The sequence below is a fragment of the Mauremys mutica genome, chromosome 7 (genome assembly GCF_020497125.1).
Source record: "Mauremys mutica isolate MM-2020 ecotype Southern chromosome 7, ASM2049712v1, whole genome shotgun sequence".
Classification (NCBI taxonomy): Eukaryota; Metazoa; Chordata; order Testudines; family Geoemydidae; genus Mauremys; species Mauremys mutica.
Genome location: NC_059078.1, coordinates 121,240,749 through 121,255,660, shown reverse-complemented (window position 1 = coordinate 121,255,660; position 14,912 = coordinate 121,240,749).

Genomic DNA, 14,912 nt, shown 5'->3' with positions numbered 1-14,912 from the left:
CCTGTAGGAGCCTTTCTTATTACCTGAAGTTTCATCCGTCTGTCTGTCAGTTCAGTCCCACCTTACTGCAGCCACCTGCTACCCGTCAGAAGGAATTTTCCTGACTCAGGTGGGACTTATCCTGTAATCACGGTTGGCTTAGCCCGAGGCTCCACATCCCTGGGGCAAGCCAACCTGTTAGAGCCATCTTTTCATTACATGTGTTTACAGTGCCTCGCACAATAGGGTTGGGTCTCTGACTGAGGTTTCTAGCCATTACTGCAATGCAAATCATTATCATGAACATCCCTGGGTACACCCTCTGCTGGAGGGATGGAGATATGACAATTCACACCAGCTGAGGATCTCTCCTCCAGCTTCCCAGGTCTGCCACTCACATCCTACAGGGTGGAGAGGTGGCATGCAGTGGCCAGCCAGGGGGCAACAGAACGCCTCCAAGAGTGCTTGAAGGGCGCTGGCGGAGAGCACTGAATAGTGCATAGGCACCTACTCTGTGGGTGCTCTGGGGCTGGAGCACCCACAGGGAAAAAATGGTAGGTGCTGAGCACCCATCGGCAGCCCCCCTATCAGCCACTCCTCCCTCCCCCAGCACCTCCTGTCCACTGGCGACCCCACAGATCAGTGCCTCTCCCTCCCTCCCTGTACGTCCCGTCACGATCAGCTGTTTCACGGTGTGCAGAGGAGGGTCTGAGGAGGAGGAGCGAGGACAGGGTGCGCTTGGGGAGGGGGTGGAATGGAGCGGGAAGACATGGGGTGGGGGTGGAAAGAGGTGGGGTAGAGGTGGGCCCTTGGGGGAAGGGGTGGAGTGGAGGCAGGGCCTGGGGCAGAGCCGGGAGTACATTGGAAAGTCGGCACCTGTGTAAGTGGCAACTCTCCTTCTACCCCCCACCCAACCTTCCCATGCCAATAAGAGGGATATTACCATGCCCTCAACCTGTCTGATTTTGCCCAGCTTGACTTCTTTACATGGGAAGGAAAACTAACCCAGCCTTCCTTTAGTTTTGGAGAAATCATTCGGCTCCTAGTAGGAAGGATTTCCTCCCAAACTGACTGCTTCAATTTGTCACCTCAGCTATTTCACATCTCTAAGCTTAAATGCAAATGCAAGGTATTATCATTGCTATAGGTAGCATGTGCACAGCGGGCTACCAAATAGCTTTTATATTTTTAAACTATCACTTTAAAGGAGGCAATGACCTCAGGGTCATCCCAAAGGAGCCATCATAGCCTCCATTGCCATTGGATGAACAGAGCGTCTAGCTCGTGATCAGCATACATATTCATGGCCAACATGAAGCATTCTTGTGACAAAGCTTGAACTTGTCACAAGGCAAAATTTAGGTTATTCTTGCCTCAGTTGCGCCTCTTAAGCAGATCCACAAAGTGTCATAGCAACCGACTCTGTGACAGGCGGAATTTTCACTGAGGTACAATTCTGATGGAAGGTTCAAGCTGTGCTGATGAATCAAACTTTACCTTGTTCTGTAGCCCAGGAAAACTGCCCAGAGTCTGGTCTAGGCTACAGCTTGTGGGTAGCCGCCTCTTCAATCTAGCGGAGAGTTTCTGGAGCAAAGGCATCAAAGTCAGTGTGAAACCAGACTCAGCTCAAAATCAGGCCCAAAATGGGGGCGAGGGGGTGGAGTGAACCAAATGGGATGAAATGACAGATACATTTGAGTTGCAGTGTTTGGGTCTAGATCCCGATTCAAATGTAAACCACGCCAAAGTTCAGGGCTGGTTAGAACTGAGGTTGTGTTTGGCTTGAGCCCTGAGTTGGGATGTTTGGGTTGGATCTGGACCAGGAGCTGAACCTCCCCAAATTGCCATTCTCCAAAGTACCCGGCACGCACTGGGAGTATCTGAGGAGGAGCAGTTTGCAGCTGTGATCCTGGCATCGTTTCAGCCCCTAGTGTACTATAGCCCAATCTCAGGGTTGCTCTAAACAACTCCAGGCTGGGTATGGCTCCTAAGGAGCCGGTGCACCTACTGCAGATTGCCAAAGTGCAGTTGGCTCTGGAAGCAACCTTCCTACCCAAGCCTTGCCTCCTGCCCAGGGGCCATGAGGGGGCTGGCTATGGCGACTCTGTGCCCCTGTAAGGGGTCTCACCATGCCCTGCTGGGGTCAGCCTCCTGGCCCAGCTCCCCAATGAGTCAGGACCACTTCAAGTTGGTGCAACACCCATACTCTTTATTCCTGTGTCTGGTCCCCACCACCAAGCTCCAACTATTTTCAGATTATTTACAAGTTTGGCCTAGCACAGGCCTCAGTGGCAACAGGATAGTAGGCTCCTGGCCAGCCTACTCTTCCCCCCTTGGTTTCATCTCCACCCCACCTTCCCTCTGGACTCACTTCCTCCCAGGCTGTTAGCCCCTGTTAACAAGGCTGGTAGGTGCCGCCAGTTTCCAGGCCCATCCTAGCTAGTGGCCCAGCTCCCACTCATTTCCCCTGGTTGGGGCTGGAATAGCAGGAGCTAATTAGGGCTTTCCCTGAAGCACCTTACCACAGCCCCCCAGGGATTTGCTTACACCAGGGAGAACCCCACCTGGAGAGATCTACCAGCTTTCTGACCAGGGCCGGCACCAGACCCCAGCACGCCAAGCGCATGCTTGGGGCGGCGTGCCACGGGAGGGCGGCAGGCGGCTCCGGTGGACCTCCTGCAGATGTGCCTGCGGGGGGTCCACTGGTCCCGCGGCTTTGGTGGAGCATCCGCAGGCGTGCCTGTGGGAGGTCCACCAGAGCCGTGGGACCAGTGGACCCTCCACAGGCACCTCTGCGGGAGGTCCACCCGGAGCCGTGGGACCGGCGACCACCAGAGCGCCCCCCGCAGCGTGCCACCCTGCCTGGGGCGGCGCAATTCCTAGAGCTGCCCCTGTTTCTGACCCAGTTGTCCTAGCACAGTGGTGCAAAGGGCTTGGAGAGGGAACTGAGCCCTCAATGTTTGGCTCCACTGTTCCAGTTTGGGCCCATTTGTAGAAAAAATTGTTTGAAAACTCAGCAACCTGCAGCAGAATCTTGGCCCCAGACTCAAACCGAGTCAAGGGTCGAACCCTTGCTGAGATTCGGAACACATGGGTCTCATCTGTCACCTCTCCTATGGCTCTGCACGTTTGGGTCCCAGCCAGCATCATAAACAAAAGTATTTCCAGCCTGATTGGAAGCAGCAAGTTCAGGAAACTCATCAGAAGGCTTATCCATGTAAAGCCTGTTTCAGGCATATCATGGCACGGCACTACAGCCCCCGCCATGCCTTGGAATGGGGTTGGCGTGCCTCATTGCCTTCAAAGGGGACAGACCACTTTATCACACAACCTTTGAGATTGTGTCCTCTTAAAATATACTGCTATGGACCAACTAGTAACATGCAAAGAGGTGAAATTCACCAAATAAATTAGCACTTATGAGTTAGTCACACTGCCCAAGACATAAGATTGGTTTCACTGGCGGAATTAATGAGTAAATTATGAATAGTCTTGTGACATAATCCCCAGCTGTTGTCTGTACAACACCTTGCACTAAGAGGCCCTGATGTGCAGCTGGAGACTCAGTGCAGGGAGGCTGATTGTGTGGAATAAAATATGTGACGTATAAGAATGGGATCTAGTCTCATCTTCTCGGAAAAAGCCTGGTCTGTATATTGGGTAGTCCATAGAGTAGCCTTGTACTGAGTAGTCCAGTCATAGCACCCTTTATGCTTGTCCAGTGGCCACCACATCTTGCAGAAGGAATTGGAAACACATTTGCTTCTTTGTAGAGTTTTTTAAATTGTATCTGCACTATGAGCTTATGATGCAATACCCCTACGGACCAGGTGGGGCAAAGTAGCAAAGAAACCACATAATATTCCACTACAGACCATGTCTGCAATGGAATATTTTGGTTAGAGAACCAATATTTTGGAAGTGAATGTTCTTACTCAAGTCCAGGGGCTAAGCATGTGGTAAGAAACCTGCAGTCTCTGGAAGGGCCTGATCCAAAGCCCATTGAAGTCAATGGAAAAACTCCAGCTGATTTCAATAGGCTTTGGATTCAGCCCCAGTTCTCTCTGATACGTTAATAATTGCAACTTTTAGACTACTAGAGCCTGGCTGTGCCCATGGATGTAACAAACACTGTTTAGTTGAACTGCTTCCTTCCTTTTGCTTCTACTACTTTATTATCACCTTTGTTGAAAACAATCCATGGGGCTTTTTAAAAATTTCTTTCTCTTGTGGTTAGCTGCTGCTGCGGTACATTTCTAATCCTTGAAATTCTCACTGGGGGAACAGCGGGTCATTATACACAGAGGTACAGTGTATGGAGTCCTGGCTTCACTGCAGAGAGTGGAGGTGTCTCCATGAACGCTGTAAAATGGGTGAAGTCCTCCTTGATTGAATTGGCCTCATTAGCACTACAAAAAGTAAAGTGTCAGAGGGGTAGCCGTGTTAGTCTGCATCTGTAAAAAGCGACAAAGAGTCCTGTGGCACCTTATAGACCAACAGAAGTATTGGAGCATGAGCTTTCATGGGTGAATACCCACTTCATCAGACACAAGTAATTTTCCCTCTGTTGATATTCACCCCTTCTTGTCAACTGCTGAGAATAGGCCACTTCCACCTTGATTGAATTGGCCTCGTTAGCACTGACCCCCCCCACCACTTGGTAAGGCAACGCCCACCTTTTCCTGTGCTGTAATATATATATTACTTACTGTATTTTTCTCTCCAGGCAACTGATGAAGTGAGTTTTAGCCCACGAAAGCTTATGCCCAAATAAATGTGTTAGTCTCTAAGGTGCCACAAGGACTCCTCGTTGTTTTTTCTGATACAGACTAACACGGCTACCCCTCTGAAACCTGTAAAAGGGGAACTATGTCTTCTTTCAAGATTAACCAGTCCATCCCACAGCTGGTGGGAGCACTTGACGAAAAACTACCTGCTGAGCAAGTGGGAGGTTTTTTTTAAATACGTTTGCCAGGATCACATGCAAAGCGCTGGGTAAAAGTTTTGAATGTATAGTAAAGCCAGGCCATGAATGTTGGATTTTACTTCCCAAAAACCACCACCCCTTTTTTGCCTCGAGGAAGTTGCCTCCTTGGGGAAATGGGGCCTTCCTTAGCATGAAGCTGAGCCTGGCAAATTGATTGAGTGGAACTGACAAATAAGTGAGCTAAGTGAAAGGGCATCCTTCAAAAAATTAACCTGATAGAACAGAGGCCACGAGCCAGTGGGCATCTGGAGGGCTTTGAAGGGTATGCAGGAGTCCTGATGTGTCCCACCAAATTCTCCTCCCATCCACTGATTTGTGGCTTCTGTTCCATCCGTTTTTTTGTGTGCCCATGCACAATAGCCAGAACATTCCAGTATAAACTTTGTACTTCCTCGTGTTCATTTCTATTGTGTATCAGCAGAACCTCTTAAAGTGGAAAATGATAAACACGGATGTGTCCAGCCCAGTGTAACCTTTCCACCCCTCTGAACAATAATGGAAAAGTTGTCCTCAGGTTAGACTCTTGCATTATCCTTCTGTCAAAAACTGTGTTTGATTATTTTTTTTAACCCCATGGGACGGGGAATATAAACCCTGTCCTAGTCTGGAAGGGGTTAACTTGCAACCAGCACCTCCCTGGATGCACTAGCTGTTAGGCCTCAGTGCCGGATTTTAAAAATAGGAAGCCCAGCAGTTGGGAGGAGGAAGGGGAGAAGAGTAGACGGGCTTTTCCAGAGACGAGCTAGAAGCCTGACTAGAGACAGAAGCCCTGAGGAGCTGGAGCCTACTTGAGCCCCTGAGTTAGGGGAAGAGTGTGGCAGCCCCTGGGCTATGGGCTAGATTGAAGCACAGAAGCCTGTGGTTAGGTAGGAGGACAGTCTATAGCAGCAGAGGCATAACTGGGACAAGGTAGTGGCCAATTGAGTCCAACCAGGCATCCAATTTGATTGTGTAGAATACATTTCTATTGGACTTTGGCAAAGGACTCCGGCATCAAAAGAAGTTGAACTCTGCAAAGGGGTCTGACTGGAGGGCCAGGTCACGTCTATGCCGGAGTAAGACACGGGTCAGTGGGAGAAACTGAGGCAGAGTTGCTCCATCATTACATCTGGCCCACTAGAGCAGAACAGAAACGAGCTCTGCTAACTGAGAGCAGAAGTCCAGTCAAACACCATTTCAAGAAGGGAAGTGTAAACTTTCCAACAGCAAAAGGGCAATGGAGGGATACAGCTAGCAACCCAGTGGCTGAGTTCAGCTCTCTCACTCCCTAGCTGAGCAGTTTATTTAGAGGGCCAGTGACAGATCAGGGCCTCCTGAGAGGATCTTGGTCTATTGTTGGAGTTGGGAGTCCCAGTTTATGGTGGGATTATGTTATAATCAGTTCAAAAGTATTTACAAACACAGCTTTTAAAATTTGCTTGTTGAACGTTAGGCTCCTAAATCCATAGTTAGGCACCTAATGAAGTGATCTAATTTTTAGAACTGCTGACACCCTAAACGCTAGTTGAAATCAGGGAGGAGCTTCAGGTTCTTCACAGGTTCTCCACAGCCCTGGAGATCAGGCCACTTACTTAAGTCTCTTAAATAGCAATTTAAGGCCATGGTCAAGGGGTCTGATTTTCAGGGAGCAGAAAACCGGCCCCTTCCAGGGATCGCAATGTACGTGCCCAAAAATTGAGGCATCAAATCACTGGTCACTTCTGAGAATCTTGGCTGTCAGGAGCTTTCATGTCCCGGGTTTGGAACTGTTGTCCTTTAGCATTGAGGCAGCATTGTGTATATTTAGAAGCACAGATCCCTCAAGAAAAGGGACCAAACTTCCCTGCCCCTCCCCAATTCAGTTTTACAGTCACTTGCATTTGAGAGGTTAAACCGAACCCCAGATTCAGTGTGTGGCTTCAGCAGGTCGCTCCACCCCTCGGGGCCTTGGTGTGAGCTGAGTAAAGGAATACCAAGCTAGCACCCAAAGAGACTGGGAAGCGGAATGAATTCATGTTTGTAGGACTCCTTGGGACTGCTGGATAGAAGGGGTGACTGCAATATCACCTAGGGTTTTCTTTTCCTGCATCCTCTACCCTTTGTGACTTCAAATACCAGCCAGCAACACACAGGGTCAAGCGAACCACAGGAGTCCAGAATTACATGCTTATTCCTTCCCCGCCCCTCGGCTTTGGGGCTTGTTCGGGCTAGCCGGGCACAGAGACAGTGGGTGAGTAACAGCAGGTCACAGTGACACTCTCGGGCTATTTGGGCGGCATGTAGATTACCGACACTGCACCTCCAGCTAGCACGGCCATAAATAGCACTGCTTAGGTAAACAGAGTACCTTATGTGAGGTCTCTCCATGCCCAAGCAGTGCCACCCCCATCTACATGCTATTTTTAGCAGTGTCGTGTCCGGCTGCCTCCCCACTGTGCAGCCTTTCATTGTGCCGATAGCTGCACACCACAGTGGCCTTTCACTGCACCGTGTAGCAACACATGCAGCGTCTGTACCCTGCACGCCGCCGTATGTGTAGACACAGCCATGGGCACAATGCACCTCTGAATAATCAGAAGCAAATTTTAGTCACTGCCACACATCCGCTTTGGATCAAGCGACCGGAGAAGGAAGCAGCCACGCTGCTCAATCGACATCTTCCTGCCCGGCTGGGGTCTTCGTCTTCTCACATGTTGCTGTCCTGATTCTTTTTCAACCCGAGGTGGGATTTTCCAAGGAGCATAACAAAGGATTTGCACTCGGATTCATAAAGACCCCTCAGTCTTAACCACAGCCCGTGTATAATCAGGAGTACAGTGCATGTGTTACCATTGCAGGGCTGCAGGTGGAATGTTGATGTGAAGGAGCAGATGGCTGGTGTACGGAGGTCCCCTTGTGGTCATAAGTAAAATACATAAATCCGAGAAATGCTAGAAAGTGTTTGCGGTGTCTCCCCTTGCAGCAGGAGAAAATTCAACTGCTCGCAATAGATACGGTGGAGTTTAGAGAGGCTTCCCACCCTGTTATTAACTGTTTGAGTACTGCCCATGTGGCCCAGATACAGTCAAGGTTTTCTCACTTTGCCACTGAGCACATCAAAGTGATGGCTTCTAGCAGAGGTGAAAAATACATTGCACCACTCAGTGACGAAGGCTGGAGCATGGCCAGTGTCATTCCCGAGGAGGAAGAGATTCTTCAAGTTACAGCAGCTGTAGCAGCTTAAGGAACAGAACAGAATCTGATATGGATAATATAACCCTTCATTTTCTCCTGGACACTTAGATTCACTGCTGTGGGGATGAGCATATAAGAAACTGATTGATTCAATTAGGTGAGTAGAAACCAAATCATCAGCTCTGGAAAGCCCTGATCTGGATTCACATCTAGCCTTTGCAATTCCCAGTACTTCTGCCCTAGAAACAGCTCCATGGATTTAGGATGGCAGGGCCACGTGGTCATTCACCAAGAAAATGGGGGGGCTCGTTCCTGAGCCCTGGCTCTAGGGCAGCCAGAGAGCTACCCCGAAAGGGCAACTGAGGATCCCCCCTATTGCCGAGAATCCTGAGATGGCACATAGACAGCTCTGGGCCTCCAGAGGCTGGGATGTGTGGGTGTGCGAACATGTGATACTCTAGGGCAGGGGTGGGCAAACTACGGCCTGCAGGCCAGATCCGGCCCACAAGCCGTTTCAAGCCGGCCTGTGAGCTCCAGCCAGAGTGCCGGGTTGGGGGGCCATACCACGCAGCTCCTGGAAGCCGCAGCATGGCCCCGCTCTGAGGGTCGGGTGCCGCTCCACGCCTAGGAGCCGGAGAAGGGACATGCCACTGCTTCCGAAAGCCGCTTGAGGTAAGCACAACTCTGAGCCTGCACCCCTGAGCCTCAGCCCATGCCCCAGCTTTGATCCCCTTACCGCTCGCCAAACCCCTTGATCCCAGCCCGGAGGACCCTCCTGCACTCCAAACCTCTCATCGCCAGCCCCACCCCAGAGCCCGCATCCCCAGCCAGAGCCCTCACCCCCTCCCACACCCTAACCCCAATTTTGTGAGCATTTATGGCCCGCCACACAATTTCTATTCCCCGATGTGGCCCTCAGGCCAAAAAGTTTGCCCACCCCTGCTCTAGGATGAGGTTCGTATAGGTAGTGGCAACGTAGGAATCTGTACTTGCTGACTGTCAGCCCACGTATACATCGAATGCCCTAGCTCCAGTAGGGCTAGTCTCTGATCCTTGACTGGGAGAGGGGAAAGACGTGAACAAAAATAATGTGGCTACTTAGTTTTACTGTAATGGAAAGTGAGAAAAAGCGAAATTATTTCCCGGCCAGTGTAGCACCTCAGTTAGAGTGACCAGATGTCCCGATTTTATAGGGACAGTCCCGATTTTTGGGTCTTTTTCTTATATAGGCTCCTATTACCCCCAACCCCCGTCCTGATTTTTCACATTTGCTGTCTGGTCACCCTAACCATCACTTAATGCCTACACATGAGGTTACATCCTCCTTAGTGCAGCATCCTAGCCGGCATAGCGACACATGTTAGAACAGGGTTCGGCAACCTTTCAGAAGTGGTGTGCCGAGTCTTCATTTATTCATTCTAATTTAAGGTTTTGCGTGCCAGTAATGCATTTTAATGTTTTTAGAAGGTCTCTTTCTATAAGTCTATAATATATAACTAAATTATTGTTGTATGTAAAGTAAATACGGATTTAAAAATGTTTAAGAAGCTTCATTTCAAATTAAATTAAAATGCAGAGCCCCCCAGACCGGTGGCCAGGACCCGGGCAGTGTGAGTGCCACTGAAAATCAGCTTGTGTGCCGCCTTTGGCGCCCGTGCCATAGGTTGCCTACCCCTGTGTTAGAAAATATACTTCATCACCCCTTTGAAAATAAAATCCAGCCACAGGATTGGCTTCCATCATCACCAGAATGTTAGACTGAGGGTACGTCTACACTACCTGCCGGATTGGCGGGTAGTGATCTATCTATCGGGGATCGATTTATCGTGTCTAGTATAGACGCGATAAAATTGATCCCCGATTGCTCTGCCGTCGACTCCAGAACTCCACCTTGGCGAGAGGCGGAAGCGGAGTCGATGGGGGAGCGGCAGCGGTCGACTCGCCGCCGTCCTCATGGCCAGGTAAAGCGACCTAAGATACGCCGACTTCAGCTACCCTATTCGCGTAGCTGAAATTGCGCATCTTAGGTCAACCCCCCCCACACTCCCAGTGTAGACCTAGCCTGGGATTATGTTCGTTTCACTTCATGTAACAAACTGTCCTACAGTTCGGTGTGGATGGAGCTGGCTAGGTATGGCTTCCTCCTTGAGATCAAGCCTTTCTACCGCCCCCATGTGGCAGAAATAGCACACGGCAACTCATCTGCATGAGACAAAAATGCAATGCAAACAAAATTCGGCCTGATTTTCCACTCCCACTGATGTAAATCATGAGTGATTCCATTGAGCCCAGTGGCATTATATGTGGTACACTTCATGTAGCTTAGACGGGGGGCCTAGCCTGCTTTTCTTTCTAAAAATGAGCTGAGGAGACAAAGAGATGTGCCATGACAAGCCAGGAAAATGATCTTTGCTTGCATGTGAGGGCAAGACTGCATTTGTCAAGGCTGGAGAGGAGGTGGCTGCAGGAGTCAAGATGAGAGATGATGAGGGCCTGGATGAGAGATTTGGCTGCGGGGATGGCGAGGAAATGTCAAATCTTAGCGATGACTCACAGGAAGAAGAAGAGGAGGATTGAGACACAGCCTGGATGTGAGGACCCAGGAAGAGGGCAGAGTCCAAAATGACATCCAGATTACAGGTCTGAGTGACAGGCAGGATGGTGGTGATATCACAGAGGCTGGAGGGCTCATGTGGTGGGGTGTGGGAGATTCAGAACTGTGTTTTGGTCATGTTGAGTTTAAACTGATGGCTGGACATCCAGAAGCAGATGTCAGAGAAACTGCTTGAGATTCTAGTCTGAACAGAAGGAGACAAGTCTGGAGTAGCGAGGTAGAACGGGGCATCTTCGGCAAAGAGGTGATAGCTGAACTCGTATTTGCAAATGAGATCAGCCAACAGCGAGGTTTTAAAGGCAGTCCATGTCTGCAGGCCCTCAGGCAACAAACATTTCAGACACATTAAAATCTCACATATGCTTTCTCGTCTGTCTGTTCTTGTTGTTGCTGTTTGGGGGCATGGTGCTGGCAATCTGTGTTAGTCACCGTCAAAACATCATCTTTACCCCAGAAGCAGATGGGGCTTTTTGTGCCCGGTTCTCCGTGCACATAGAGGAATACCTGTGTTCCAAGTCAGCCCAAATGAAGCTCCCCCCACCCTGTGTGTCTGTTCTCTGTTTGGCTGCACGCCCTGTGGGAAAGGGACCTTGGCGTCACTCATTTGAAAAGTGCCTTGTGCGCTCTGCGTACAAATGACACATTAATAATAATAAATCACAGGATCCACCCTGAAAACTACTTTTCTCTCTATTATTTATTGTAAGAAGGGGTCGCTCGTAGTTACATAAACAGAAAGATGGTTGAGATGGTGAACTGGGCACCTGCTCACTTCTGCTCCCCCTGCCCCCTCTCTCAGGCTGAAAAAAGAAACATTAAAAGGCAATTGGGCTGCCATTTGTTCCCGTTTCACTTTACTTCCTTTACATTAAGGTATCTGCCTTCTGCTGTCCGGCGAGCTCCACACTATCAGAGTTCCGCTTGCCAGCTTGATCATTGCCAAGTAATAATCAGGCTTTGCCTATGCACAGCTCCCTGGTCCTAAGGCCTGGTGCTTCCTACACAAATCTAAACCCCGTTGAAGTCAAGGGAAAGACTTCATTAGTGTAGACTCAGTCCCTACTGAGAACAGATCCGGTCTCTGTGATCCTAGTTCGTGGGCCTAAGGAACGTAAAGGAGAAGCTTCCATTAAAAACCCAAACAAGCGTCAAGTCCTTTTCCTTGCAAGGCGCCTTGAAGATGTAACCAATGCAAACCTAGCACTAGGGCCAGTCACTGATTTTTTTTTTCTTAGTGATCCCAGGTTCTTCACAGTCCCTTCACAGCCCAGCTGGGCCATACGGAACCAGAACTGCTTGGCTGCGAGTCATAGGCCCTATACTGTCAATGCTCAAGTGGCAGGGACCTGTGCTTTTGGAGCAGGAGGATCTGAGCTGGATCCCTGCTACCAGCTGTCCTGGAGTCCCCGGGCGATGCTTTGGAACTGCTCCCCACAAAGCCAGTCAGGACTTTAGGAAGCCTCCTCTCCCTTGAAGCAGACTGTCTTCAGGGCAAGAAGCTCACACGGCTTCACCTTCCTGGGTCTCTCCTTGGAGCATTCAGCATATGCCCCTCCGTGCACTTCCCACAGTGAGTCCACCCAGGCGGAGTCCTGGGGAAGCCAGAGGGTCCTGCACACACCCCCACTTCGCTTCGCAGTCCGACGTGACTCTTAACCAGCCAGTAAAACAGAGGTTTATTAGATGACAGGAACATGGTCTAAAACAGAGCTTGTAGGTACAGAGAACCGGACCCCTCAGCCGGGTCCATTCTGGGGCCCAGCGAGGCAGACAACTCTGTCTGCCCTCACTTCCTATCCCCAGCCAGCTCCAAACTGAAACCCCCTCCAGCCCCTCCTTTCTGGCCTTTGTCTCTTTCCCTGGCCAGGAGGTCACCTGATCTCTTTGTACACTTTTAGCTATTCCCTTGCAGGGGGGGAAGGGCCCCAGCCATTTGTTGCCAGGATACAAAGTGTCAGCCATTTATGCACACTGGAGACTTAAGAAATGCATAGGGGAAACTGAGGCACCCACACAGTATTCAGAGGAAACATTAAGAACAGTCCCACTTTGTCACACCAGCAAGAAACCTCAAGTGGTCGTGGCATGCAGAGTCCCTTTACATTCCTGATTTGGACCCTGGCTCGGGAAAGTATCCCCACTCAGCACTTAAGTCAAGAGGCAGTGGGACTTCAGCCCTGGACTTTGGAACAACCAAATTATAGAATCTGATCCGAAACTCATTGAAGACCCACGGAAATGCTCCCATTCACTTGGAACAAGCCTATAGCCACTCCCCACAGCATCCATTCCAGGTTTCCTACAAGACACCCCACATAAGGGGATGGGATATTTGTTCCTAGTCTGAAGAAATTGCAGAGATGAGAAATGCTGCAGATATGTAAGCCGAGAATAGACGCTTGATGAGACAAACACCACCGACAAGCCCTTGAGGAACAACGCAATGTCCCCTGAACGGCTCACAAATCGAAGAGGGCGTTAAAACTGGAAATGTGTGTCCAGACCAAACTACAGTACATGAAAAACGCTCCATCTCCCATCCTTCAGGGGCTAATGGAGCTTTTATTGCAGGCAACGCCGAACACAAAGGAAATGTGATACTCAAAAAACCTTCCTGTCAATTGTTATTTCGCCAATTACTTCTGAATACAATCATAACCACTCTGCTGTAACACGGCTGCCAGGCTGCATGAAATACTCATTCATGTCAACAGGAGAGAGGCACTTAAAAGCAAGAATCAGAGATGCCAATTCTTCCTCCCCTCGACTGAAGGAGCAATTCAATAAGGTTTGTCAGGAAGGAACATCCTCCCACGATGTGACAGAGGAGGCCTCACAGCCTGGTCAGATACGTACTAGGGTTTCTGTTGGTGCAAAGCGGGTAAGGGAGGAAATGGAGGATTAAAAGTCATGATTTCTTGGGTGAGCAGGAAGGTTTATGAGGCGTGGGAAGAGCCATGAAGCTCCGCTGTTAACTCTTTCATGTCAGTGGACATGGACGTTAGTTGTCTCTCATGGTAGGATAATGAGCAATTTGGAGCAGGGACCATTTCTGCTTTATATGTGTGTACAGCACCTCACACAATGGGGCCCAGACCCCTACCTATGGCCTCTAGTCTTTACTGTAATACAAATAATATAATCTTTCTCTTAATGTGCACGCAATGTGCCTCAGGTGCACATGACCAGGATTCATCACTGAATTTGGTCCGTTGGTTGGATCATTAGCGTCCCTGGCTCGGGCTAGGTACTGATGGGGAGTGCAATATGAACACTGATCCATGCCCCCCAGTAATATAATAATAATAAATAATGATTAGTCAGGGATGTGGCCTTCTTAAAGGGTAGATCTAGATGGCACTTGATCTGCAAGGAGGCCATGTCCTTTTGGGATTTCCCATCATGACGATAAGGGGTCTGTCAGAATACACACCACTGAGAGTTATAAATGCCTTGAATGGTTAGCTGGATGGATGGATGGCTCCAGCTATTCATTCACCCCACTATCCATTACAATCCCCAGATTGGCATACGTCATTTCCCTTGTAGGGCCAAATTTTTAAAAATGCTCAGCTCCCATTGAGGCACCTAGGTGAGGGCCAGATCCTCAAATGTGGTGACACTGATGACCAGATTTTCAAAGAAGCTCTGAACCCAAATTATGACCTAAATCAATGATGTGCAGTGCTGAAGGCTGATCCCCAAATCTCCCCGCACCTCAGGACATCAGCAAGTTCCCCACAGAGACCCCATTCCATATTGTGCCATCTTTGATACCACACTCCAGAGTCAGGGTTGGTGCTGCTAAGTGCCAAATTTGACCTGGAGATTCTCAATGGTAAAATAATAATCATTCCAAACACAACAAATGTGCTAAGGGCACATTGAGACTGCATGGTTTAAACACCCCAAAATCAGACAAAATCAGGGTTGGAGGCACAACCTTAACTCTGACCCCTTGTGCATGTGTCCCTTGATGCAGTCTTTAACTAAATTAGCAAACTATTTCTCAAATAATGTAATTGAATATGGGGGCATCTACAACTTTAGATAAAGCTGGGTAGCGTCTTGTAGTATTTTTTTTCTTTCCCTTATACTCCCACAGTTTTCATTGTCTTAATGGGCTAGATTATCTTTATCAGATGGGAGCTTTTATATAATAAGTTATCTTCTCTCTAC